Consider the following 26951-nt stretch of genomic DNA (forward strand, 5'->3'; position numbering starts at 1 on the left):
GTTGCATACGTGCAGTTCAGCTCGCTAGTATTTTGAGAGCTACTGAAGGGACTTCTTACCTACAAGCTATTCTGTTTTTCTAATTGTTTGAGAACATTGAAAGAATTATTCATGCGTGCTTAAAGTAGTCCAAACTATAGTGATTTTTTCTAATTGTTTGAGAATGTTATATAGCATATTGCAGCTAGGTTTTGTACTTTTAAGTTATGAAAAAAGTGAAAGAAAATATCCGACAAGTTTTCGAATATTTCGCAGGTATTCATTAGTCGAGTAATTCAGGATAGTCTTCGTATAAGTTCATAATGTATTAAATCAGGAGGAGGACACCTTGAACGTGTCTTGTCACAGAGGTAAGATACACTTTCATTCATTTTTTAAGTTGCTTATAAATATTTTCCCCGTTAAACTGTTTTGAAAGCCTAAAGTTACTACTGTAGAAACGGCGACCGAATTCGAGGTGGGTGACTGTGTGAGACGTATAGAAGAAAATACCTTTGCTTTTTCTGTATGAGGGGAGAGCCATATAGGGAGGACTCTATTATGCAGTATTGATTTCAAGAAATTATGTGACCTGACGTGGAACCTTCCAAACGTCAGATCGAAAGCTCCCTTAAAAGTTTGCTCCTTGATAAATTATCGTGAAGGAAAGTGACTTAAGAATGTAGGTGCCAATACACAAAAATTGGTTTGAAGAATAGCTGAAAATGATCCGTTATAACAGCACATGAGTAATGTTATTACCTACCGCCAAGGAAGGGACATTTCTGCTATACAAGAAAGAGAATTTAACTGGATCGATGTGTATTATGAACTGTTTGTTATGTTTCTTGAGCACTTGTGGAAAATTCATTATATCTTCTAATATAAACTCAGTATGATAAAGAAGATCGTAGAAAGAATGTTTCTATTTGATCTACAAATTTAGCTTATGCAAGATGAAGGATTAGTGCTGTGTCAGTCACTGTTTTCCAAATAGCCTGTCCAGATAATCACATGGTAAATTTCGGCCTTAACTCGACAAATGTCGTCTGTCTATTACAAATTCCATCGACACAAAACAGTCTAATACAGTATCACTAAATAACCGGCTAAAAATACTTGATTTTTGGCTTCATTCTAACAGTTCAGCGCTTAAATGAAGGGTTCAGAGCCATAGTGGGCCAAGCTCCATTTATTAAAAACGGAGAAAATAAGAGTTAAACTTAAGTGATTACCATAATTTAACGAACCATATAGCAAGTAAGATAAAGTATGCACATCAAAATTAAACGATATGTCAATCTTCATTAAATAATGGTATTTACTTAACTTTAACCTTTGCTTTCTCCGTTTTTAATAAATGGCGCTTGGCCCGCTATGGCTCTGCACCCTTCAAATATGATCTACGAATGTTTGTACTATTTTCATATATGACAGAGTATAGAATATAAACGTAATAAAATCGTTTACAACTTTGTCACGTTTAATGTTGCCCTCTCTGTTTTCAAAGTGACGTATTTTCATGAGTTTTGCCCACACAGTCGTTTACTTATTCCCAATGTATAGCATATATGTTCGTCACATTTCACCTCGGTCATGTAATAACACAAGTCAGGAATACAAATCGTGAGACGTATCTCCGCTTGCAACTTTCCCTGTTTCTTATTAGCTCACCTGTCATACGATCTGTAAAACCTTGTTCTTGCAAAACCCCAATACCTTGACATCCAATGAAGGCATAATGACAAGAAGGATATTCCTGTGTAGAACGTTTAATTTTTTTCTGATGCCTTTTTTGACAAATGACAGCTACCCGATTCGCTCTGAGGTTGAAAATGACCGAGAACTGACATTACTTTGTTTCTGCCCTATTTTCTTTTATGGCAGAGGTCATTCGGCTTCATATTCGTGAGCTACAAATTGAACATGCTAATATCGGTGATTGCTATTACTGTTCTCCAACCAGGAGATTAACCGTGAAAGGAATGTGCTTACTATTGCGTCATCTATTGGAGAGAAATAGATAGATAATATTACCGTTATAACGTCAGTTTAAAAAACATGCTCTCTCCTGCATAGCCTATATGTTATTTCCTGTATGGAGGAGTTAAAAGACCAGGAAATTAACAGTGATCTAATTTTGTAACTAGGGTAGTATAAATATGTGTGTATCAGTGTTATTGTTTGTGCTTTGAATTAGCGACCCACGTGTGTGATCTTATGACATCTTATGACATCAACATTCATTCACAGCATTACCCCGCTGCGTCTCATTCCGCTGAGACTTTCTCCTGGTTGGAGTACAGTACAGTAGTGACTAGACCAATATTTGTACTCGTTTGTATGTGCCCATGTCATGAAATATAATGAAAAGCGAATGGAAATATTTTCATAATAAATCAAATTTTGAAGAATGATAGAACAAACGGATGGATTAACGACCAGATAAGGTAATGATTAGACGGATGTTTTTAAAGGTGGAAGAACAGCCAAACAAACAGGACGGATATAAGCAAAATGATAATCAACAGTTGAAGATCGCCACACCCCACGAGATGATACAAATTAATTCCATTCGAGCTTTACCAATCTTCTTAAGTACACAGAAGATGCCTTTCTTGGAAATAACGAAACCTCGTTTTTTCACTTAACTTTACTTGGCATTGGAAAGAGTCGTAATGTACCCCTCCCAAAAAGACTCGATTTTCTTGGGAATATCTGCTGTGAGTCGCCGTGCACTCTGACTATTAGATCACTCACAACTGGTCTGTCACCTCGCGCCACAGTTCAGCTGTCGTGTGATTCCTGACGCACACGATGTCATTGAAATTCGTTATTAGAGATCGGAAACAACCCTGTACATATTCTAGTGCAGTTTCAATGTGACTTTAAATATAAGCATGTATTATTTGTTTCTTTGAAATAATATAGATTCGAAAGATATGCAATTTAGCGTCAAAGACCTGAGTCAGGTATGTAAAAGGAGGCGTTTTCTGGACAGAAACACTAAAGAAATGAAAGACGTTAACAAGAACTGAAATGAATTATTAAGGAAACGCCATATCAGAACGTGCACTGCACAACATGAAATGCAGATTAACTTAATAACGTACGCTGTACAGTTTCTTATGGCGAAGGAACAAATATACATGCACTTCTTATGACTGATATTAACACGTTTGAGGCAATTTTTTGCGTACATCTGTGCAATTTAATTGAAAGCTTTTGTTTTCTCACTGACCTCTATTCGGAACTGTATACATGGAATCCCTTCACCTTAATTCAGAGTAACGAGCACATGAACTTGCATCAGTGCTGCATTGTGAGAGTTGGCTGTTCCCTTCACAACAAAGAATGAATCCCACACTTCGTTTCCTAGTTCCACTCCTTTTACTCAAATAGCAAACTACATATTAGTTAACATAAAGTAACGAATGTGTTATTTCTTCCTTTCCTGGAAAACTTTCCGCACTTTCATGCGTGCTTTTATGTAGACTTTCATTTAATTATTGCTGAAATAAATCACTTTGTGCATTATTCTATTTAATTAAACAATAAAAATGTTATCCGTGGAATTTCTGCTAAACTATACCACATATCCTTAGCTGAAAATATGTTAAGAGATGGGTAACAGAAAAATAAAACGGCAGTGGGTTCATCAGATTCCTATAATTGCTTGAAACTTTTCAATGACGTTTGTGATTGTTATTGTGAGCATGGTTGGAACTGTAAGGATGTTTGGGATTTTTAATGGAAGTTTGATATTTCTTTTCATATTTTGTCTTTAAACTCCCTGCATTTAAATGTAACAAGGTAAAGCCTTTTCGTTAATTATTTCATTACTACGTCCTAATTCTATGACGCCTAACCAAGGGACAACAATGCAATTGATAGTCGAAACGGTTGACACATCAATATGACGCTAATTACTTGTTTTGAACCATAATGAATGATATGTTACTGCAGGGAATTAAATTCATATGGAAATGAATAGCATAGTTCAGTACTTTAGAATTGCACTGTGTTTAATTAACGATCTGTCTTCACACTCCTAGCAATTATTATTATTATTATTATTATTATTATTATTATTATTATTATTATTAACTGGAGATAGGATGGAACGACAGATATACGTACGAAAGGATAGATAGACGGTCGGCAGGATAAATGGACAAAACAGACGGTTATATCTGAGCGCACTAAGATAGAAAAACAGGCAATAGGATTAATGGACGGACATATTGGAGCGGAACGTAAAATAGGTTAAAGGGCGATAGAAAAAATAAAAAAAACTGATAGATATCGCAGCGGACGCTAGGATAGATAAACGGACGGTAGGATAAATGAAGAAAACAGATGGATATATTGGAGCGAACCCTAGATTAGATAAGCTGGCAGGAGAACAAATGGACAAAACGGACTTATACATATCGAATCGGACGCTGGGATAGATAAATGGACAGTAGGATAAATGGGGAAAACGGATATATTGGAACGAACCCTAGATTAGATAAGCTGGCAAGAGAACAAATGGACAAAACGGACATACACATATCGAAGCGGACGCTGGGATAGATGAACGAACGATAGGATAAATGGATAAAACATATGGATATATTGGAGCGGATCCTAGATTAGATGAACTGGAGGTAGAATAAATGGACAAAACGGACGGATATATTGGAGCGGACGCTGGGATAGATAAGCGGACGGTAGAATAAGTGGGGAAAACAGACGGATATATTGTAGCGAATTCTAAACTAGATAAACTGGCGGTAGAACAAACGGACAAAACGGACGTATACATATCGAACCGGATGCTGGAATAGATAAACGGAGGGTAGGATAAATGGAGAAAACAGGTAGATATATTAGAGCGGACCCTAGATTAGATGACCTGGCGGTAGGATAAATTAACAAAACGGACAGATATATCGTAGCAACGCTAGGATAGATAAACGGACGGTAGGATAAATGGGGAAAACAGATGGATATATTGGGTGAGCGGACCCTGGATTTGGCCGTAGGATAGGCTAAATGGATAAAACGGACGATATATCGGAGCGGAAGCAGAAATAGATAAACGGACGGTAGGATAAATGGAGAAACCATCGTGGTGTGTGGAATTGACTGAAAAAGGATGGATAGATTGACAGACGTTAGGCCAGATGAACTGACAAACTAAAAGAAATATGGAAGAATGGAAAGACGGACGAAATCAAAGATGAAAGAACGGATTAGATGGATGTGTACAAAAATGAATAAATTTTAGGTAGAACACTCCATGGCAAACAGAATCTCTTAGCTCAAATTATTACTTGTTCATTCGCTACTCAGAGGAATGAAGAATGTAAGTTTTGATAAGAATGCGTACACATTGCATTATGTTCCCTTTTTTTAGTTATGTTTCTGACCCAGTTATTTGACCACAGATAAACGTGTGCGATGTAAATGTTACATGCTGCCAACAGGACGGGTGTAACTTTAATCATACACCTACATTGCAAAGAATATAGTTACAAAAGTTCCAAAGCTTTTTTTCAGTAGGAGGGGGGGCTTCATGTTTTAAATTGTAAACTTAATGGCGTTCACGCCTGCTAAAATATGCGATCTGCAAGAACAAAACCAAACGCACGTACTGTTACAAAACTCCGTCATCCGGATGCAGTCACTCAAATACCTGCAACATTAGTAGCAGCATTGTGAATTAAATGGATCGCACTTTATATGGAAGAGGCCCAAACCCTGTTATTAATTCACACTGCGTTATACAGTCAGACATGTTTGACAGCTTAAAACACGTACATAACCTTTGAAAGAGTGACTCGTAATCATTCATTGTCTTTCAATGTTAGAGTTACGTATTTGTTTACAATGTAACTGCACACACACTATTGTCAAGAGAACTAATTTCCCGCAACTGTAATTAATCTATAGATGTATTCGTCATTATTATTATCATCATCTGTTTTTAAAAATTAGGCTCTGTGGCTTCTTTTGATGAACTCGCTAGGATAATAATAACTCAGGGGAGGTTTGAGTTTTCCTTCCATTACTGGTAAAAAATGTAAAATATGATCTAAAAAGTTGCGAAATTTCAATCTACTTTGTTAGCAGATAAAAAACGGGTTACAGGAGAAAGGTGTTCTACTCTCGATCTGTAACGACCCCACTGAGTGGGATATCTTATTTCTCTCACCTTGTTTCGTTTTGCAATTCAATACGAAAGTAAATTCAACCTTCGAAACGTCGTGATCGCCTTGTATAACTGTAATGTTTTGACAGCAATGAAAAAATTCCAATGCAAACCTCTTTCTAACAATCCGCTATTGCTTTTTCAATTATAACAATCTTAGAGATAAGAAAAAGATCGTTCTAAGTCGTGGAGATTGCAGTGTTAGATTTTATTCAAAACGTGTTCAGGTTAGAGAAATATTGAGACTTTTAAAGGATTGATATTACGTTTTTCTTCAGAAGAAAAATGACGCGAAATGACTAAATTATAATTTCAATGACCAATGGCCGCTTTCAGTTTTACTTCCGTGTAATTTTCGTGCAGATATTCAGCTTTTTAGTACTTTCTTTCACATATGGAGGAGGAAGCTAAACGTTTGAACAAACTTCAAATCGATGGAACTGAACCCCTAACTTCTATAATAAACATCAGAAAAATTAGGACCGAATTAAGCCAACGAGAGTACAACGCATGGTACAACTTATCTCAAAAGGGAAAAGGCGTTATTCTGTACAGTGAATTTGCACCCTTTAACAAATGGATAACTAAGCCCGATGGAGTGACTAGCGGTGAATGGAAGGAGGCTATCAAAATGACTGCCAGCGTAAGTGCTGTTAGAGCAATGCCCTTATGGTCTGAGGACAACCACTGCAGGCGATGCCTCAGTGAGATAGAAACCCTTGGACATGTCCTGGGAGCCTGCCCTTATGGTGAAACATTGCGTATACATAGGCACCATGCGATTAGATTCCCTTAGAAGATTAAAATACACCGTCTATGAAGAAGTCCACGGAACTGCCGACAATGGCAGTAAAGACGCATTGTCATAATCGCCATTAATGAATCTCTGTCTCAGGGTATGATCATTGACCCCACCATTAGGTTTGAAACATATAAAGGACAGTCTGAAGATGTACACTAGGAGAAACAAGCAATCTACGTTCCAACCATCCCGTATTATAAAGATAAATACCAACTTCACTATATCAGTGTTACGGGATTGATGTTTGGAACAAGAGGAACGATATCTAACTTCTCTTCTCAATTCTGTAAGACCTTAGGGCTGCACAAATCTTTTCTAAATGAATTGGCCCTCCTCGTAATTAGAGAGTCAGTCAAACTCTTACGGAACCACCTATATGGACTTTAATTCAGTGTACTGAAAAAACTGACGCACCATTATCATTTTTCTTTTTCTTATTAGCTTTCATTGTTTCTTTACTTGTTTGTAACTTTTCTTAATCTGTTAACTGCCATTGTTTGTTTTTCTGTTTAATTGTTTGTCAATTCCGCTACTCTGTTAACTTCCATTGTTTGTTCGTTTGTTTACTTGTTAGTCATTTTTCTTACTCTGTTATCTTTCACTGTCTATTTGTTCTTTTTGTTTTGTTTTGTATGCTTTGTCTAATGGCAATTTGAGAAAGCTCTGACAAATAAATGAATAAATATATTTGATACTCTCGAATTCACCTACCGGTATATTCTCTGTTTCTGTGCTTATAATTCCTCGAATTTTATTGGCTAATACAGTGGATTAGGTCATTCCAACGGCTCCAACGAGTAGAATACCCCTATCGACTTTTGATTATTCTAAATGTGCTAAGTGTCAAAAAGAACTTTCTGAGATATTGAAAAATATACTGCGCAATACATATTGAGATACTTACAACACCGTCATTTGGCGCACGAATGAGTCACAGTTGAGCTACGATAAAAACAATTTAGTATGACATTCTTATATGGATATTCCTCCTTTAGATTGAATGAAATTGGCATTTAGCACATTTAGAATGTTAGGTCTTCATTTATACTCGCCCTAATGCAGAGGTTGATCCAAATTTCCAAACACTCGCGATTTTTGTATTTTTCCATGAGAAAATATAGTACTATACAATCACAAGAATAGTACTCGTAACATAAGAATACTGTGCATTCAGGCTTGTGATATATCTACTTCCATGCCCGAAATCAAAATAGGATCTGCTGAATTTTTTCCCGGAAGTAGTACCACTTCAACCAGAACGAAGGATGTGCATTATTCGTGCAATGTTTCAGATGTGAAATTCATTATCGAATTATATTTAAGTTCTTCACACGCCAGAGAGAACGATATAATGATATGGTGATAATAGAGTTATGATGAGATAATTACAGTAAAGTTTTCCACAGTCCCTTTGTCCACTTTTTATCTCGCAGGATCTCTGACTGGGCTATGTCTGGTATACTTAACGTCTGTAATTTTCATTGTAATTATTTTATGTAATTTTAGTTGTAATTACATATTTGTTTAACGTCCCTTTTAATTTCGGTGGCGGACTGACACGACAAAATGAGAATGCGGTGATAGAGTAATACTGTGCTCGTAAATGTAGAATAATTCGAAGTACTGTAGACCTATATGTCAGTCGGTATCTCGTGAAACCAAAAGCTTGTGTGTGGCGTAGCATATAGTAAGAACCTTATGGTGGGAGTAAGCGAACTCGCTGGCTACAAGTAGGAGAGTAAGAAGGGAGGGAAGCTTCTCAGTCTACTTTCTACTTCCCCTGACGCGCGGAAAAGTTTCAAGAGGTAACGAATGGCCTATACTCTCAGGATATCTAATATACTAAGTTATACATTGTACACAAAACTTCACCACACCCCTAAGCGCCAATACGAGTAGAGTATAGAAAATACCATTATAACGAAATCCTAGGAACCTTTGAAATTACTTCGTTGTAGTGAAATTTCGTTGTATTGAAATATGCCATTTTTTCTAAAGGAAAAGCATACTTGTTCATTTACCTCTACTTACGCCTTAAATTCCTTATACTGTACAGGGTGATTCATGAGGATTTACAGTCCCTTACGGAGCTTATTTCCGAAGACATTCTGAGCAAAAAATTTCATATAAACATTTGTCCTAATCTCAAAGTTTTCAGAGTTACAATAATTTGAGGTTGTTTGTAAAATTTCATTATTCTTGAGATTAAAAGAATATTATAGATAAGGAATAAACTATTCAGGAGTATCATTTCTTTAATTAACTAATATTCTGAAGCTATAAAGGTGTTGTGAATTCCATAGTTGCTTCGTACAGAATTTTTTTTCTTCGATTTTTAACTACAAAATTACATTTTCTTACACATTTATGGTAACAATAATTATTAAAAATTACGCCACTCTTGTAAATTCTTGAAGACTGTACATTAGGATACATAATTAAACTGTATTTTTTTTATTTTAGTAGGTTATTTTACAACGCTTTATCAACATCTCTGGTTATTTAGCGTCTGAATGAGATGAAAGTGATAACGCCGGTGAAATGAATCCGGGGTCCAAATTAAACTGTAAAGAATCAAGTTCCTAAAGTCATATGATTTGTATCAATGTTTGTGGTAAGTGCCTAAGAATGATGTCATTTTTGGTTAAAAATTGAAAAACAAAATCTGTTCAAAGCAACTGATAACAAATTTTTAGCTTCAGAACACTAGCCAGTTAAAGAAATGATACTTCTGAATAGTTCACTCTCTATTTGTAATATTTTTTTATCCTTACACCTAAAGAAAAAAGGTATTTTACTAACAAGTTAAAATTAGTGTAACTTTGGAAATATTGAGATTAGTACAAATGTTTATATGACATTTTTTTGCTCAAAATGTCTTCGGAAATAAGCTCCGTAAGTGACGGTAAATCCTCGTGAATCACCCTCTATTTTGCATGTAAGTCTGGAAAATCTCCTTAAATAGATGAGAAAGCTAAGCTTGCATTGTATTTGAAAAGAAAAAGTTCAAAGAAAGTACAAAATTCAAGTTCCATGATGCAGTTTGTAGGACAAGAGATGCCATGTTGTTTGTTTGGGAGTTGTGAATTTAGTGATTTGTGATTGGAGGTGCCATGTTGCGAGATTTTTGAGCTGTGATTGGTAGAAGGAAAGTAAATGGGAAGAGTGAGGGAACAACTGTATGAAAAAAACTAACACAAAATCCATAGGCATCTGCTTCATAGTAGACATATTACATTAGCTGTACATTTAATAACCACGTGGCCAGTTGTTCGAAAATGAGCCCGCTCAGAATCAGAACGAGCTATGGGGTCAAGTTCTCTTCGCCTGGGAAGACCTCGCCCAGGATCGGGGCTATTTCTGTCAGCTCATCGATTTCACGTCTCGTAAATTCAGAGCAGTTGCAGAAGTAGACGGATGGTGGACAAGGTATTAGGTTCACAATTTTTAATGATTTGTTTTCGTTATGATTATTTTTTTTATTTGGAAAACAAATTGGATCTTCCAATTGAATTTTATTTTTTTTTTATTGTTCTCTGCGGGGTCAAGCCAAATAAAATACTACAAGAGATGGAAAATAATTATTCCACATACGAAAACAAACAAAATGAAACTTCGGTTGCAGGTGTCTTAACAAAAATTCATGTAAAAAAAACCTTCCCGCCAATGTAACCAGAACCCATACTCTTTTGCACAAGTCAGACAACGTAAAGACTGAGCTTTCACGAAGAGACAGAAACCCTCCTTCGCGCGGCATGTCGATGTCCTCACGATCGACTGTCCGGGTCCCATGTTATACTTATAGGTAACGTTGTGAATCGCGCTCTGTAACAATGTCCAAGAGTCGACCAAAATTTTGTTTCTGGATCTGTAAATAAAGCGAATGTGGGAGGAATTTTAAAATATTTCTATTTCATCTTGCATTCTCATGTCAGTTTTAGTCCGCTAACATCCCATCATCGTCTTTAAATAATTATTTTAGTTTTAAAAGAATAGTAAATAATTACGGATTACTTTTACAATTCGGAGCGATCGGTAAATTCACGGTTAAGATTGGAAGATCTAGGGTTCGATTCCCGATTGTATAGATTTTGTCCATTGATTTAATCCTAATGGCCGCACTGCGCCTTGTATTTCACACAGCCTCTAACAGAAATCCTTAATATATTTATTACCTTGAATAACACAGGCTGAAGGAGTGAAGTTCGTAGGATTGGCATCCCTACTCGTACTAATACCGATTGTCTTCAAAGCTGGAAGCCTTAAATTTTTACTCCTTTGGATCTCTATGGCCTGTAAAAGGAATTACAGTGAAAGCTCTCCTTACGGACACCCCCAAGTTACGGACACTCCTCATATACGGACAGATTTTTATGTCCCAACTGAAATAATATAGAAATAATGATAAATTTAACTCTCGTTTACGGACACTCTCAGACACGGACACGGACAGCTGTTTCACAGTCCTAAAGCTTGCTTCACCTCCTGACTGCAGACAGAACTTGGATTTCAAGAACTAATGTGTTACAAGAATGGAAAATTTAGTTTCGAGAACTGTACAGAAATTCCTTAACATGAAAGAAGATAATAAGGATCTCGTAGGCTACAACTAGCCCAGCTGGCTACCCCTTGTTAGCTGGAAGCGGGTGGATAAACAAAGTCATAAAATTTAACCTGTCCAAGGTTTCCGCGATCGTGAAATTGTACTCGACACATGATAGGGTTAGTAGAATTATTCTCTTCACTTCAATCAGTTGTTTTGTTTCGAGAGACATGGCACCTAAACGTAAAGGTTAAGTTGAAAACTGTAAATTACAGTACGCATAACTGTAGACCTAGAATAAAATTGCTTGGCACAGTACTGTATTTTCCTTTTTCGGTCTATAGTTCAGAGTTGCAAAGAATTTACTGTAGTATACTGTATTTAGAATTAAACTACAATAATACTTTTCATTTAAAGCGTGAAGGGATACATAATGGATATTATAAATTTACTGTTAGATTAGGGAACCTTCCTCCCAATAAAGGACACCTCCCTGATGCGGACAGATTGTTACGTCCCATCGAAGTCCGTAAATGAGAGGTTTCACTGTACTTCGCTTTTCCAAGACAGTGCCTACTTTAAAGAAGTACATAAGATATCGTGTAGCTGTGCAAAAAGATAGAAGTCCGCTCTTCGCTAGTACCGTACTGTTCAAGAGGGAAAAAATAGTGAGAGTAGTTCACCTCCCCAAGCGTGATGTTTAAATGATGTCATAATGGACATCAGTCTGTTCTACAACGTCGAGCTAAAGAGAACACTGATTGGCACCCTCGCTATGTACACTTCTCTTAATATGGAAACTGAACTTTCACTCAGCCAACTAAAAGTCTGCCACTAAAAACAAGCATAGAACACAACTCTGAAATACTACGTGAACTCGAATACAGCGTCTTGTTGGTTTTGTGAAGGTTATTTACCGACGAATGATTTTTCCATGTCAATGAACCAAGAATCAGTTATCGTCTGTCAATTTGACCGTGTTTATTCTTTTGTGGTTTTACGAGATATGTAGCGTTATGTCCTTGTTTTACAAGGTAGCTAGCATTATTGTCCTTGTGTTACGATATAGTCGCACATTGACAGAATTAAACAGTATCATTATTTAAGGATAGCTCGGGAGACGAAAACTTCTGGGAACAGATCATGGGCCTTGATGGTGGCATTATTGTACTAGTTACAAACAGAACCAGGTGGGAATGTGCTTACAGTTTACATCACAGCAGAAGAGCCTTCTTTTGTTATTTCCTATACTGGCTGTAAAAACGTGAAGAATTAAAGTGTATTATTAAATGGACAGCATTTAGTTCGACAATCAACACTGTACATACAGCTAAAGAAAATATAAAAGCTTACACACGCATTAATTAACATTAGAGATGTATTTATTTATTTATTTATTTATTCATTTATTATTTATTTATTTATTTATTATTTTATTTATTATTTATTTATTATTTGATTTATTTATTTATTATTTTATTAATTTACTATTTTATTTATTTATTATTTATTTACTTATTTATTTATTATTTTATTTATTTATTTATTACTTATTTACTTTTTTATTATTTATTTATTATTTATTTATTTACTTATTTATTTATTTATTTATTTACTTATTTATTTATTATTTATTTATTTATTAACTTACTAGCCGTACCCGTGCGCTCCGCTGCACCTGTTAGAAATAAATATAAAGTAATTACATAATTAAAATAGGACGTTTGATCCAGGGAACATTCGTGTTTGATAGAAGGATAAGTCGTGTAATATGTTACTTAATTTAAATTGTATTTAAATAATTAAAATGCGATCATTTTGGTCCAGAAAGCACTCATTTGGTGCAATGACAATTCCTTTAACATGTTTCTTAATTGTTGTTATATGCAACCATAGTTTAATGAACATTGACATCATTTAGATTTAATGTGTATACTTTATTTTACTTGCTATAAGTTTCCATTGAATTATGGTAATAACTTAATTTTAACCCTTGTTTTCTACGTATTCAGTAAATGGCGCTTGGCCCACTATGGTTCTGAACCCTTCAAATAACTTAAATTATAATATATTATATTATATTATATTATATTATATTATATTATATTATATTATATTATATTATATTACATTACATTACATTACATTATTATATCAGAAGTTACTGTAATAACATTATAGTATTATGTCCATCTAGAGAAACTACACTTTCCAATGGTGAAATAATAATTAATTATACAAATCGGTTAATTTAGCTTCCGATATTACTTCGTACAAACACAGAAACATTCTCTGTAGGCTATCTTTCATAGCTTTCGATTGTTGTTGTTTTTTATCTCGTTACACGGCCATAGATGACAGTTATTTTAATTTTAAAACTCATTTATCTCATTAAATATCAGTCCTATCAAAATTTTTTAAAGAATAAAACTTATCGCAAATGATTTTTAAAGAAACCTTTGTTATGTAACATTTTTCACAAAAATCAATAATACGCGAGATGTTTCGATTTATTTAATTCAGGCCCCCTTATAACCCCCCTTTTAAATAACGTACTTTGAATGCCATATAGCCTATGATCTAAGTTACAACGAACTTAATTTATATTCCAATTTTCATCGAAATCGGTTCAGCCATTATCGCGTGAAAAGGTAACAAACATACAGACAGACAGACAGACAGACATACATACAAACAACAATTTCAAAAAAGCGATTTTCGGTTTCAGGGTGGTTAATTATATATGTTAGGACCAATTATTTTTGGAAAATCGAAAATTACCAGAAAAATTTCGGCTACAGATTTATTATTATTATAGATTTATTTATTCATCTTCGCTGTGGTCGTGCCAGAGAATCAGTCCTATTCCGAGGCTTATTGTAGGGATTCGTAACAAGCTGTTTTCTTACGGTGATGGGTTGTTAGCCCTTCGCCCAACCCCCAAGCTGGAGGACCATCCCTTATCGGCTGTCCACGACTGCTTATTCAATATATTCGCAGCTACCCTCCACATCTGGAGGCCGTTGGGAGACCGGAGGGAAAAAGACCTTTGGGGAGGCCGAGACGTAGATGGGAGGATAACATTAAAATGGATTTGAGGGAGGTGGGATATGATGATAGAGACTGGATTAATCTTGCGCAGGATAGGGACCGATGGCGGGCTTATGTGAGGGCGGCATTGAACCTTCGGGTTCCTTAAAAGCCTTTTGTAAGTATTTATTCATCTATTTATTTATTTATTCTTTACTTATTTATTTGTTTATTTATTTATTTCATCAATCTTTGTTCACGTCATGGCGGATTTGATGTGTTCCAGTTCTTAATCCGCCATCACTCTCTATACAAACATTACAAGATCTACTACTACATATTGAACCTATGCCTATAAGTATCCTCTGTGCACCATAATAATAATAATAATAATAATAATAATAATAATAATAATAATAATAATAATAATAATAATAATAATAATAAACTAATAGTAAGTATAGCTCTTGTATTTAAAACTCTTACTTTAGCTTTTTCACTTCTATACTCAATCTCTTAAAAATTATTCTGTAACTTCATTGTCTACTTTTCATAGTTTCCTGTCGTGTCCGACTACTCAACATTTATAATTCCATCTCCGTTAGAGCTTTGACTTTCTCTTCCCGTCTAATTTTAACTCTAAAAAGAAATTTTCCTAATTTATGCAGACTGCTGGCGTTAAGGGGACCATTTATTTTTTTTATAAGCTACTATAGCGAACATTAGAGATGAGACCTCGATATCTACGATACTCAATGGTATCGAAGCATGTCTAATACATCGGGATAAGTCCTCGATACCTTTTCGATACTTTAAATTTCTGCATTTCAAATAATATTCAATCCTAAATCCAACTGTAGGTAGCTAGGTAGTATCCGTAATTTAATATGTATAGGCCTTTAGATCGTGTAAGATTCACCGAGTAGATGAAGTGAGAAATATGTTCTATTATCTTTTCATGTATTTCAATTTTCGTCTTTCCACACATTGCAGTTGTCTTGATTATGAGGTACTGTACAAATTTTCAACAATCCCACAGAAGCTAAACAATGGTATCTGAAATTGAAAGTAACCCCATGACTAGCGTTGGCGTGGCGGGATTGCAAGCAAATGTCTAGCGACTGGAGATTAACATGCAACAATAGAAAGAGCTTGTCCGTTGCTCCGCTTTGTAATTGAAGTCTGTTACGTTTTCTAGAGACGCACTATCTTACAGTACGCTATAAATCAAGCGATTCGAGATTTCCGGATACTCACATGTAATAGGGAATGAAAATGTCTTAAACAGCCCTCACAGCTCATGCATATGCATTTGGAATACTAATATTGCGGTCAGAGTCATTCTCTTACCACATATGCGTTTAGCTGAGTTCCTCTTTTTCTTTCAGTCTAGTTCCACCCAAGTTCCACATTTGATAGCACACCTAATTAAATAGAGCATGACCATATATCAGATCGCAGTTAACAAACGTGCTATTAACTCTGTAATCGTAATTCTGCAGAAAAACGCGGAATTAGAAGCCTCTAACGTAATATACGTCCAGTGAATGTATGATTTCTTGTTTTACATAAGTCCTCCCATGTCACCTAACTTCAACCGTTACAGTATTGTCAACAGCATCTACTGCACTCTTTTTCTTCTTTTAAATCTTGACCTATTCGTACCTAAATTTTAAGTGACCGAATATTTTTCCAATATACATAACCTATACAGGGTTATTTCCGATCTCTGATAACGAATTTGAATGACGTCATGTGCGTCAGGAATCACACCGACAGCTCAATTGCGTCGAGAGGTGACAGACCAGTAGTGAGTGATTTCATAATCAGAGTGCACGGTGTATCACAGTAGCAATGCCCACGAAAATCGAGCCTTTTTTGGGAGGGATACATAACAACACTTTCCAATGCCAAGTACAGTGACGTGAAAATCATAAGATCCTGCAAAACCCGTGGTTTCGTTATTTCAAAGAAAGGCATCTTGTGTGTACATAATAAGACTGGCAAAGCTCGGATGGAATTAATTCCAGAGTAGAAAAAGCAAGCAAATCCACCCCTCATCACGAGTCGCCGCACCCCACGAAAAGATACAAATTAATTCCATTCGAGCTTTACCAATCTTATTAAGCACACAGAAGACGTCTTTCTTAGAAATAACATAACCTCGTTTATTGCAGGCTTCTTTTATTTTCACTTAAGTGTACTTGGCATTGGAAAGGGTCGTAATGTATCCTTCTCAAAAGGGCTCGATTTTCTTGGAAATTTCTGCTGTGAGTCGCCGTGCACTCTGACTATGAGATCACTCACCACTGGTCTGTCACCTCGTGTCACAGTTCAGCTGTCGTGTGACTCCTGACGCACATGATGTCATTCAAATCCCTTATCAGAGATTGGAAACAACCCTGTATTCTATACTTAAATTATTTATACATCTTTAACTGTTAATTAATAATTAATTATTTGTTCTTTCATTTTTTCGAATACTTTCATTTTTTCTGTATTATTTCTTTAGTTTTCGTTTATAGTTTGAGAAAAAGATGTTTACTTCTCTTCTTCTGCAAAATACTTAGAGAAAAAGGTTTAAGTATAATATTTATCGGGAGCCCAAATAGATGGATGGATGTATGGATGGATGGCTGGATGAGTGACGAATTAAAAGAGAGAAGATAAACTAAAAAGTAGTGCTCGAGTGCGCGTCTTTGCAAAGGTTCTGGGGACTTATATCAACATTTCAGAGAGAGCCCGTAACCTAAAGGTCACCTGTCTCACTTCGATTACACCATTCCGCTTAAGGGGCATAAGAGGATTTTGAAGAGAGAAGCCGAAATATGATTGTAACTGTAGGTAGTCCACAGCTGTGGAGTAACGGTTAGCATGTTTGATCGTGAGGAAGAGCGGATCCGGGTTCAAATTCTGTTTTGGAGAAGTAAACTCTGCAGTTGATAGAATTGTTAAATAAAATTCTTCTTCTTCTCATGTCCTAAAATGTGCATCTTTCTTGTTCCCCAGTTTGAACTTCATCTGATGACATAGCCTACACTCACACTCCTGCATCCATCTTAGGTGTAGCCTTCCTCTTTTCCTATATAAGAGTGGATATTCTTTAGCTCTTCTCAGTAGTCGATTTTCCTCCATTTTATTAATGTGTTTTTTTTTTTTGTTTTTAATATTCCTTCTGTCTTAAATGAATTTAGTTTTACCTTGAATGTTGCTCTCATATCTTTATTATACAGGTCAATGTTCTGTCAATAATGTAACAAGACTTGATATCGAAGTCTGCGAACAAATTGAATGCACAATTTTAAGTGATTGCTAGCCGTTTTCATGGAGGATTTACTATTGGTATTTTCTCTCACGACTAATTGTTTCTCATAGCACAGGAATTCAGTCGTCTCTTATTCATTGAATGTTCTTCTGCTACTCATTTTAACGGTTCTTATCAGACCTTCTCAGCTAACTTGGAGGTCTACGTAAAGATTAATTTTTGCTCTTACAGAAAACACTACAGGAGAGGGATTCGATCCAGTGCTGTGGATTGAACTTCGGCGTAGCTCAATGGTTAGAGCGCTTGGTACGTAGAACCAAGAACCCGGGTTCGATCCCCGGCGTCGGAGCGAATTTTTCTCCTCTAATATCAATTGTTACCATAACATATATTCTGTAGGACCAAAAATGAATCTTTACGTAGATTCTTCGCCCAACACTGCATATTACGTGAAATCCTGGCTACTAAGTCACTCAATTGAGTGCGCTCCTTGTATAATGGCAGTTGACTTACTATAAATGTCAACATACATGTCGAACTTCGAGTCAGGCCACAAAAGGGAAAAACACTGGAGGAGATGAATTCAATCCGGTGCTGTGGATTAAACTTCGGCGTAGCTCAATGGTTAGAGCGCTTGGTACGTAGAACCAAGAACCCGGGTTCGACACCCGACGCCGGAGCGAATTTTTCTCTAATACCCTATTAATTATCTTGGAGGTGTTGGAATCCCGTTGTACATCGCTCCGACAAAATTTGGTATCAATAAGGCATGTATAGCTACGTATGAAAATAACAACAATAATAATTTCAGTAACAATTATAGTTATTATTCCCATATGGAAGCCTAAGGCGTTACCACAAAAAACGACGGCTTGAGAAGTTTCAATTTGAAAATTTTATAACTTATATAAATTTATAATATGAAATCGTTTCAAAGGCAGAGAAACATTTCTTTTCTACAGTTTCGCGACTCATTTCTTCATCTTTTGTATAAAAATATTGGTACGGGTCATTAAAAGAGGGTAGTAATAAGTTGTTTTAATAAACTGTCCTAAATGTCTCTTCTGTACTTAGTACCATAATAGAGTCGTTTATGTCGCTTTATGAGAACATTAACTGCAGCGAATAAAGACAAAGTTAGTTACGTATGTCTAACGACAATTATTCATCATGACATTATATTACTTGGTGATTAATAGCAGTAGGCTATACGTCAATCCATTTTAACTTAGCTTCAGATGAGGAGTGGGCAAACTTTCGAATTAATACCGGGAACTAAAACTACATTATTAAAGTTGGTTGCCTTTCAGTTAGACTATTTCTAGAATTATAGTTCTCTGACAGAGATGAATTCTGTTTCTTAGGTGAGAGCTTCTGCAAGACGTAATTATTGTCCCCGAAAACAAGATGATACACGAAGGAAATGTTGGGAAATAGAATTTTCACAATATTATACTTTTAAATACTAGAGAATATCAAAATAAGTTAGAGGGTACGGCCTTAAGTAGGTGTTACAGATGTCGTGTAAAATAAAGAGAAAAGTAACCTAATATGAAGTGGTGCTTAATATAGGATAGGCCTACCTCAGAATCTCAGCTGTTTGGCACTGATATCATCTGGAAACTTAACAAACCACAAGGACATAGGCAGTAACATTTTATGTGAATAGGTCACCATATTCATGTGTAAGAAACCGCCTCAGTATGTGGAAGACAGAAGTGGCACATCGAACATTTTTATTTGTTGCGAAGTCTGTGTAATAAAGTCATTGTCCAATTTCTGAAGAAGAAGAAGAAGAAGAAGAAGAAGAAGAAGAAGAAGAAGAAGAAGAAGAAGAAGAAGAAGAAGAAGAAGAAGAAGAAGAAGAAGAAGACACAGGTGACAGTAATTCAGAAGAAGGATCTTGGACAGCATCATTTAAAATGCAACATTTTGATTTGTTGTGAAGTCTGTGTATACAAATAATATAAGAAGGCAACTTTTTTAAACAAATTTATGCTTGAGTGGTAGCATGAAAATCACGCTATCTGACGTTACTCTGTTCTTGGCTTAACTCTGTTCTAAAGAGTGTCTGGAAGATTTAGTACTCCTATTTCAACATGATCAGTTCCTTATTACAGGGTAGAGCGGAGGGCCTAACATGCGATACCCCATATTAGGGAGTAGCCTATATAGGGTATTTCAAAAGTCAGTTCAAAAATTAAGCCGATATAAATATTATAATATTTGAGATAGGGAAAAAATAAAAATATCACAGTATTGGGCAAACAATGGGGTTTACAAAACATTGGGAAGATTTCCGTCGTTCTCTTGTTCAACATACAGCATTCTGTCTGCGACACTATGCACAGCATTTTGCAGATGTCTTGGAATATTGACAATTTCTTGCGAGATGGAATCTTTCAGTTGCAATAGGGTTGTTGGATGTGTCAGGAAAACTCGTTATTTAAGGTAACCCCACAACCAAAAATCGGCGGATTGAAATCTGGAGATCGCGGAGGCCACATTGTTGGAAAGTGCCTATTGATGGCTTTGGTCGGAAAACGAACCTCAGTTACGCGTGTTAACTAACCATTAATTTTTAGTAAGTTATTTTACGACGCTTTATCAATGTCTTAGGTTATTTAGCGTCTGAATGAGATGAAGGTGATAATGCCGGTGAAATGAGTCCGGGTCCAGCACCGAAAGTTACCGAGCATTTGCTCATATTGGGTTGAGGAAAACCCCCGGAAAAACCTCAACCAGGTAACTTACCCCGACCGGGAATTGAACCCGGGCCACCTGGTTTCCTGGCCAGGCGCGCTAAACGTTACTCAACAGGTGTGGACAATAATGGAATAAGACAGACTGTTACAGTAAGCGAGGAGCGCTACTACAGTATGTTACACAACTTCGTCATCCTTAGACTGAGGAATCACGATATGGAAACATAATCTTCATGCAAGATGGCGCTCCACCCCACATCTTTATCCCTGCAAAACAATTAATTACGCAGATGTTTGGCGATCGTGTCGTCAGTAGGCACTTTTCAACAATGTGGGCTCCGCAGTCTCCAGATTTCAATCCGGCCGTCTTTTGGCTGTGGGGTTACCTTAAAGAAAGAGTTTTCCTGACATATCCAACAACCCTATTGCAACTGAAAGATGCCATCTCGCAAGGAACTGCCAATATTTCAAGACATTATCTGCAAAATTCTGTGCATGACGTCGCAGACAGAATGCTGTACGTTGAACGAGAACGGCGGACATCTTCCCAATGTTTTGTAAACTCCGTTGTTTGCCCAACACTGTGATGTTTTTGTTTTTGTTTTTTTTTCTCCTCTATCTCAAATATTATAATATTTATAGCGGTTTAATGTTTGAACTGACTTTTGAAATACCCTATACATTACTACTTTAGATATAAGTCTATTAAGTGCAAATGGAGATTCTATATCACCATGCTTTCAATTTGAATCTTCATCCTTGCCTGAATATGATATTAAAATAAGAAACCAAATAGAGACAAAAAGTGAGCTACTGAAATGTTGAGAAATGAGAATAAATAATTATGATCGGTCGGGATTTGAACCTGTGACTTTTACTCTGCGTACAATGGATCAAATTCATTCATGTCTTAAATTCTGTCACACTCATATTAGGAAATCCATACTTATAGCCTATACAGGCTACAGCATAAGGAAAGATTTGAAGAAAATCAATTTACATCATCTGTGGATACAATTATTGAAATTATCGACAGTATTAAAGAAACCAAAAAGGTACTCCACATTAGGCCTCCATTGTTTATTATATTAATTATTTGTAATTTTAGTCGGAATCGTCACTACTTGAGCGAAAAGCAATGAAAGAAAATCATGAACTCTAGTTTACAAATAAACAGAGTCGAATAATCGAATATATTGATGTTCTATGACGATATAGGCAATATTAATCAAACGTGGTGAAGTTCACATACAGTGATACACCTATGAAGTGCATTACCTCTAGACAGACAGCAATGCAACATCAACGTATCTACAAAGAAAGCATATTATGACTCATTATGCAAAATGTCACTCTTTTTTATTACTTAAGCCGCAGTAAAAGATTAAACATAGACAGGCCTAATCATTGAGTAGAAAAACTGAAATAAATTTCAAAGTGTATGTGGACGAAAAAAAAGAGGATATTACAAAACAAACAAAAAATGTAGTTCTACCTAAGTGTGGTCTGCTCTTACCAGTTGAAGCGAATAATGCATACATAGAGAAATCGAGAGAAAAGAAAAACGAAATGCAGGTTGCAGAAATGAAATTCCTCAGAAAAGTAAAATGATTATCAGTTTTAATTTGTCGCACAAATTATCCACAAAAGAATCTCTTAGACAGCCACTTAACATTGCTACCAACAGATATTACGTTAAAACAAAAATAGCATGCAAATAGTTACGGATTTTCTTCATCCCCTTCCCCTACCCCTTTCGAGTTTTCCAATAGTTATTACGTTGAAATAAAAATAACATTAGAATATTTTTCGTCTTCTTCCCCGATGCATTTCGTATTTACCAATAGTTGCTACGTTAAAATAAAAATAGCATGCGTATAGTTTAGGACTTCCTTCGTCGCCGTTTCCTATACCTTTCATGTTTACCAATGGTTATTACGTTGAAATAAAAATAACATGCATATAGCTTAGGATTTCCTTCGCCGCTTTCTCCTATACTTTTCGTGTTTACCAATAGTTGTAAAGTTAAAATAAAAATAACATTGCTATAGTTCAGGATTTCCCTCGCCACCTTCCCCCATGCCTTTCGTGTTTACCAATGGTTATTACGTTAAAATAAAAATAACATGCTTATAGTTCAGGGTTTCCTTCATCGCCTTCCTATATGCCTTTAGTGTTTAGCAATATTTATTACGTTAAAATAAAACTAACGTGCATATAGTTTAGGATTGATTTCCTTCGTCGCCTTCCGCCATGCCTTTCGTGTTTATCAATAGTTATTACGTTAAAATAAAATTAAAAAAAAAAACATGCATATAGTTTAGGATTTCCTTCGTCGCCTTCCCCCATGTCTTTCGTTTTTATTAATAGTTATTACGTTAAAATAAAAATAACATCCATATAGTTTAGGACTTCCTACGTCGTCTTCCTCCATGTCATTCGTGTTTACCAATAGTTAGGGGAGAGTCGGGTAGTATCGGACATCGGGTAATAATCGGACAGTGAGTTTCTTTCATCTACCACAGGATGATAGTACCTGATTGACATGGTTACGTTTCTGTGATGTACCATAGAGAAACATAACCATGTCATTCAGGTACTACCATATGGTGGTAGATGAAAGAAACGCATTGTCCGATATTACCCGATATCCGATACTACCCGACTCTCCCCTACTACGTTAAAATAAAAATAACATGTATATACATCCTTCGTCGCCTTTTCCAATGCCTTTCGCGTTTACCAATAGTTAAAATAAAAATAATATGATAACATCCATATAGTTTAGGACTTCCTTCGTCGCCTTTACCTATGCCTTCGTGTTTTACATTTAGTCATTCCAAGATTATGCACTGTAGGGCATCTAAGAACATTATCTCCTAGAATTTTTTTTACAAATCTTTGTACTTTTTGAAGAGATTGGCCAGAATGGTCAAGTAGAATAATATGCATTCAGGGAGTTTCAAGAACAACGTAAAACTGAATTAATAACGGAAATGCATTGTAAATAACAATGAAGTATGAATCTATACAGCGGAATGACGATCGGGTCCGAAAATCAATTGAAACTAAAACATAATATGAAGACGGAATAACAAGTTCTTATCTAGTTTTTTAATCTTAAAAGAAGAAAAAGTACGAGAAAAAAATATACCAAATATGGATCATTTTTTGTCAAAGAATTAGTTCTGTATTTCTTATACGAAGAATAAGAACATTTTCATGTGACTGTAGAATTTTTGACTGGGAACTTGTGGAATTCTGGGTGAGTTAATTCGGCCTTCCCTCGCTCCGCCTAAGGACTTAGTTCGTTTGTATATTGAGAATACGACGCTTGCCTCTCACTCCGTTTGGGTAAATTTTCCGGTTGGTACTTTGCCACATCTCTTCACACCTTAGGTTACGCCTATTTTCACCTTTTCCTCTTCCAAATTTCACTAGGTTCCTTCAATGGAACGGCGACTAACGAAGTGAGACAAGTGACCCACAGGCTTGGAGTTAAAGTAGTTTGTTTTCCACTGTCCCAAGTCTCTTTGCAAGGACGTTTGATCACGTTTAAATTTTAATTTATTTTCTTTCCCTTTATCTTCATTCAATTCGATTGCCAACTCCTCCACATTTCCTATGATCTCTGGTATTTCGTATTGTTAATTATGTACTATAGTTCCCCGTCTGCTGTATTTTTGTATATTTCTTGCGTAATCTTTACAGTATGTAAACTAATAAGTATTACTTATTAATATATATTTTGTGCACTACAAGTTAGGTACTAAGGAAGTGTATTACGATTTGTAATAGCAAGGGTATTGTTTTTTTAGTTAGCATGGGAAGAGAGATGATTTAATAAATTCATTGTAAATGTTTAATAGAGATTAATTGTAGAATAAAATGTTTAAAACCAGAAAAGTTCGTATTTTATATATCGTTGACGTTTCAGATATTGAATAAAATCTTTTCCTTACATTATAATTTGTCATATTCTCAAGTTATAATTTATAATAACATTGTGCCATTACGCCAGTCCTCTTTGTGAAATTTCCTCCATTCTTCGATCTTCCTTGTCTTTAGAAATAAAATAGTTGGCACCTGTTTGGCTACTTTTGTCGGTTATTCTACCAGGTACTGAAATGTTTGTTCAGATGAAGTATTTCTCCCAAGGACAACGAAATGCATTGCAGCCACCATTCCTACCTTGCAAAGAATTGCGTCAATATTAGATAAACCAACACAAGGTCCAAAGCAAACTCCTTGTGAAATTTACAGCTCAGAAATGGAACTTGGGAGAAGCAACCTTGCTCCTACTAATGCTCGGGGAGTGCCTTCAGTTCATTACGCCTTCTTAAGCCTTGGTTTTTCTGAACAGACGCATGCGACGTGCGAGGTGCATCCGCAGTAATAGAAACCACTCACTGTCTCTCGTGTAGTCCGGATTTGTGCGAGGTGGGCCTCGCACCTCGTACGTCGCTTGCATCGGTTCAGAAAAACCGAGGCTTTACGTCGTTGTTTTGCAGGCCGCATTTAGAGTAATTAAAAATAAGAGCAAGTCCTTTACAGTCAGCTACTCTGAAGAACTTCTATTTGCTTCCACTGTCACGCCTACCAGCTCAACAATGAGCTCTCCAGTCGTTAAATCAAGATAACTGTCTCATGATAACACATCTGTTGTTAGAGGAAACTTGTATTCCTTGTTTATTTATATGAAAGCGATGAAGATTACTTTAAATGTCATAGATGAGCTCTTTGGAAAGAACCAGTTAAGATGGGAATTGTCTTAACGTTACAAGTTTTAATTCACATTATAAAAGTTGTTTCCAAACATTAAAGCATTTCTGTTATTAAACGCATGGTTTATTATGTTGGAGTAGGGTCTTAAACATTTTTTTTTTTCATCGTCTTGTTTCCAAACATTAAAGCATTTCTGTTTTTAAACGCGTGGTTTATTATTTGGAGTAGGGTCTTAAACATGTCTTTCTTTATCCTCTTGTTTCCAAACATTAAAGCATTTCTGTTGTTAAACGCTTAATTTATTATGTTGGGGTAGGGTCTTAAACATGTCTGTTTTTTCTCCTTTTTTCGTCCTTTGTGGTCTCGCTGTTAGCATGTTATAGTGTGTTTTTATACAGAAGAATTCGTCCTGCCAAGAATTTTAAACTGATCCGATTAGCAGGCCAATGACATGCGTCCTTTCCCCTACTACCTGCAATTCCTAAATGTTATTGGTTTGTCATCCGACCGGTTTAAAACTCTTGGCGGGACGATTCCTTTTGCGTAAAAAACATAATATAGCCGTTGGGTCGAAGGTTCTCGGATTCGGATTTTAAATCGCAACATTTTTCTCAACATGGATTCATTTCCAAAAGAAATAAATCTGGAAGGCTTGTGTCGTAGATTTACGGCAAATGTAAGAACCTCATTCCATATCGAGGGCTATGAAAAATTCCTCGGCCCACTTTGAACATTAACGTTAAAAAATTTCCGTAGTTGAGAGCATCATTAAATAAAGCACTACTGCATCATCTTTTTTGCAGTAGAAAACGTCTTTCCTCGCACGAGTATGTACACTCTTCCCCGGATTCGTGGTGAAACAAAAGATTGCAGAATTTCACATGTTTAGCGTAACAACACTACGAGTCACAGCTGAATATGTTATTGAAGTATGGCGATGAACCAATGCAATTTGTGCTACCAGGCCCAATAACGCCAGCACCTAACAAGTTGAACTTGAACTAGCAAGGTAATGAAGGCACCGAAATTACGTATAAAATTAGCCGTGCCGTGCGGTCTCTTTCAGTAATATCTCGACATCATGTAGCAAATATTTCTTCGCCTTACTTTTTCAATTTTAAGCGCATTCCACATTACGAACATTCATTTATTTTTTCACTCAAATCGAGAAATGTATTACAATATTGTTAATTTTATTTTTTGTAAAATTAGTTCCTATTTTCATTTTAATTATTAAAAACTTGTCAGAAATGTATTACAATATTGTTAATTTTATTTTTTGTAGAATTAATTCCTATTTTCATTTTAATTATTAAGAACTTGTCAATAATTGGAACTACATACCAAATTTTAAGAAAATTAAACAATTAGTTTTCGAGAAATTATTTTTGGCCGGCCAGACTGTCTAAATTACACACTGTGCGGTGTGTATGTAATAATCAAGTTATAATTCACAAATACGAGTAATATCATCCGTGAGATCATTATAGAATGAATAAACATTGTAATACGGAATTCATATGAACGTACTACAGAGATAACTTATTACTTTTCAGCTCTAAAATTTTATTTAATTTCTTGTGCAGTATTTAATACTGTTGAAAATTGCAGTAAATAAAAAAAACATATCAAACCATCATAATTGAATTGAAATTTTCTTCCCCATTCGCTTTTTGCTTACGTAAGAATAGAATGCAACATTA

The 26951-nt window shown here is 35.7% G+C and overlaps 1 protein-coding gene and 1 non-coding gene across 2 annotated transcripts in view; one reads left to right on the top strand and one right to left on the bottom strand.

Annotated features, from left to right (window-relative positions):
• The window catches only part of LOC138703381 (uncharacterized), a 345308-nt gene that overhangs the window by 243898 nt on the left and 74459 nt on the right, over positions 1 to 26951 (bottom strand). The window lies entirely within an intron of this gene.
• Positions 18095 to 18167, top strand: TRNAT-CGU (transfer RNA threonine (anticodon CGU)). Its single transcript has one exon. It is a non-coding gene; the product is annotated as a tRNA-Thr (tRNA).

This window comes from Periplaneta americana, chromosome 7, assembly GCF_040183065.1.
Source record: "Periplaneta americana isolate PAMFEO1 chromosome 7, P.americana_PAMFEO1_priV1, whole genome shotgun sequence".
In the NCBI taxonomy this organism is placed as follows: domain Eukaryota; kingdom Metazoa; phylum Arthropoda; class Insecta; order Blattodea; family Blattidae; genus Periplaneta; species Periplaneta americana.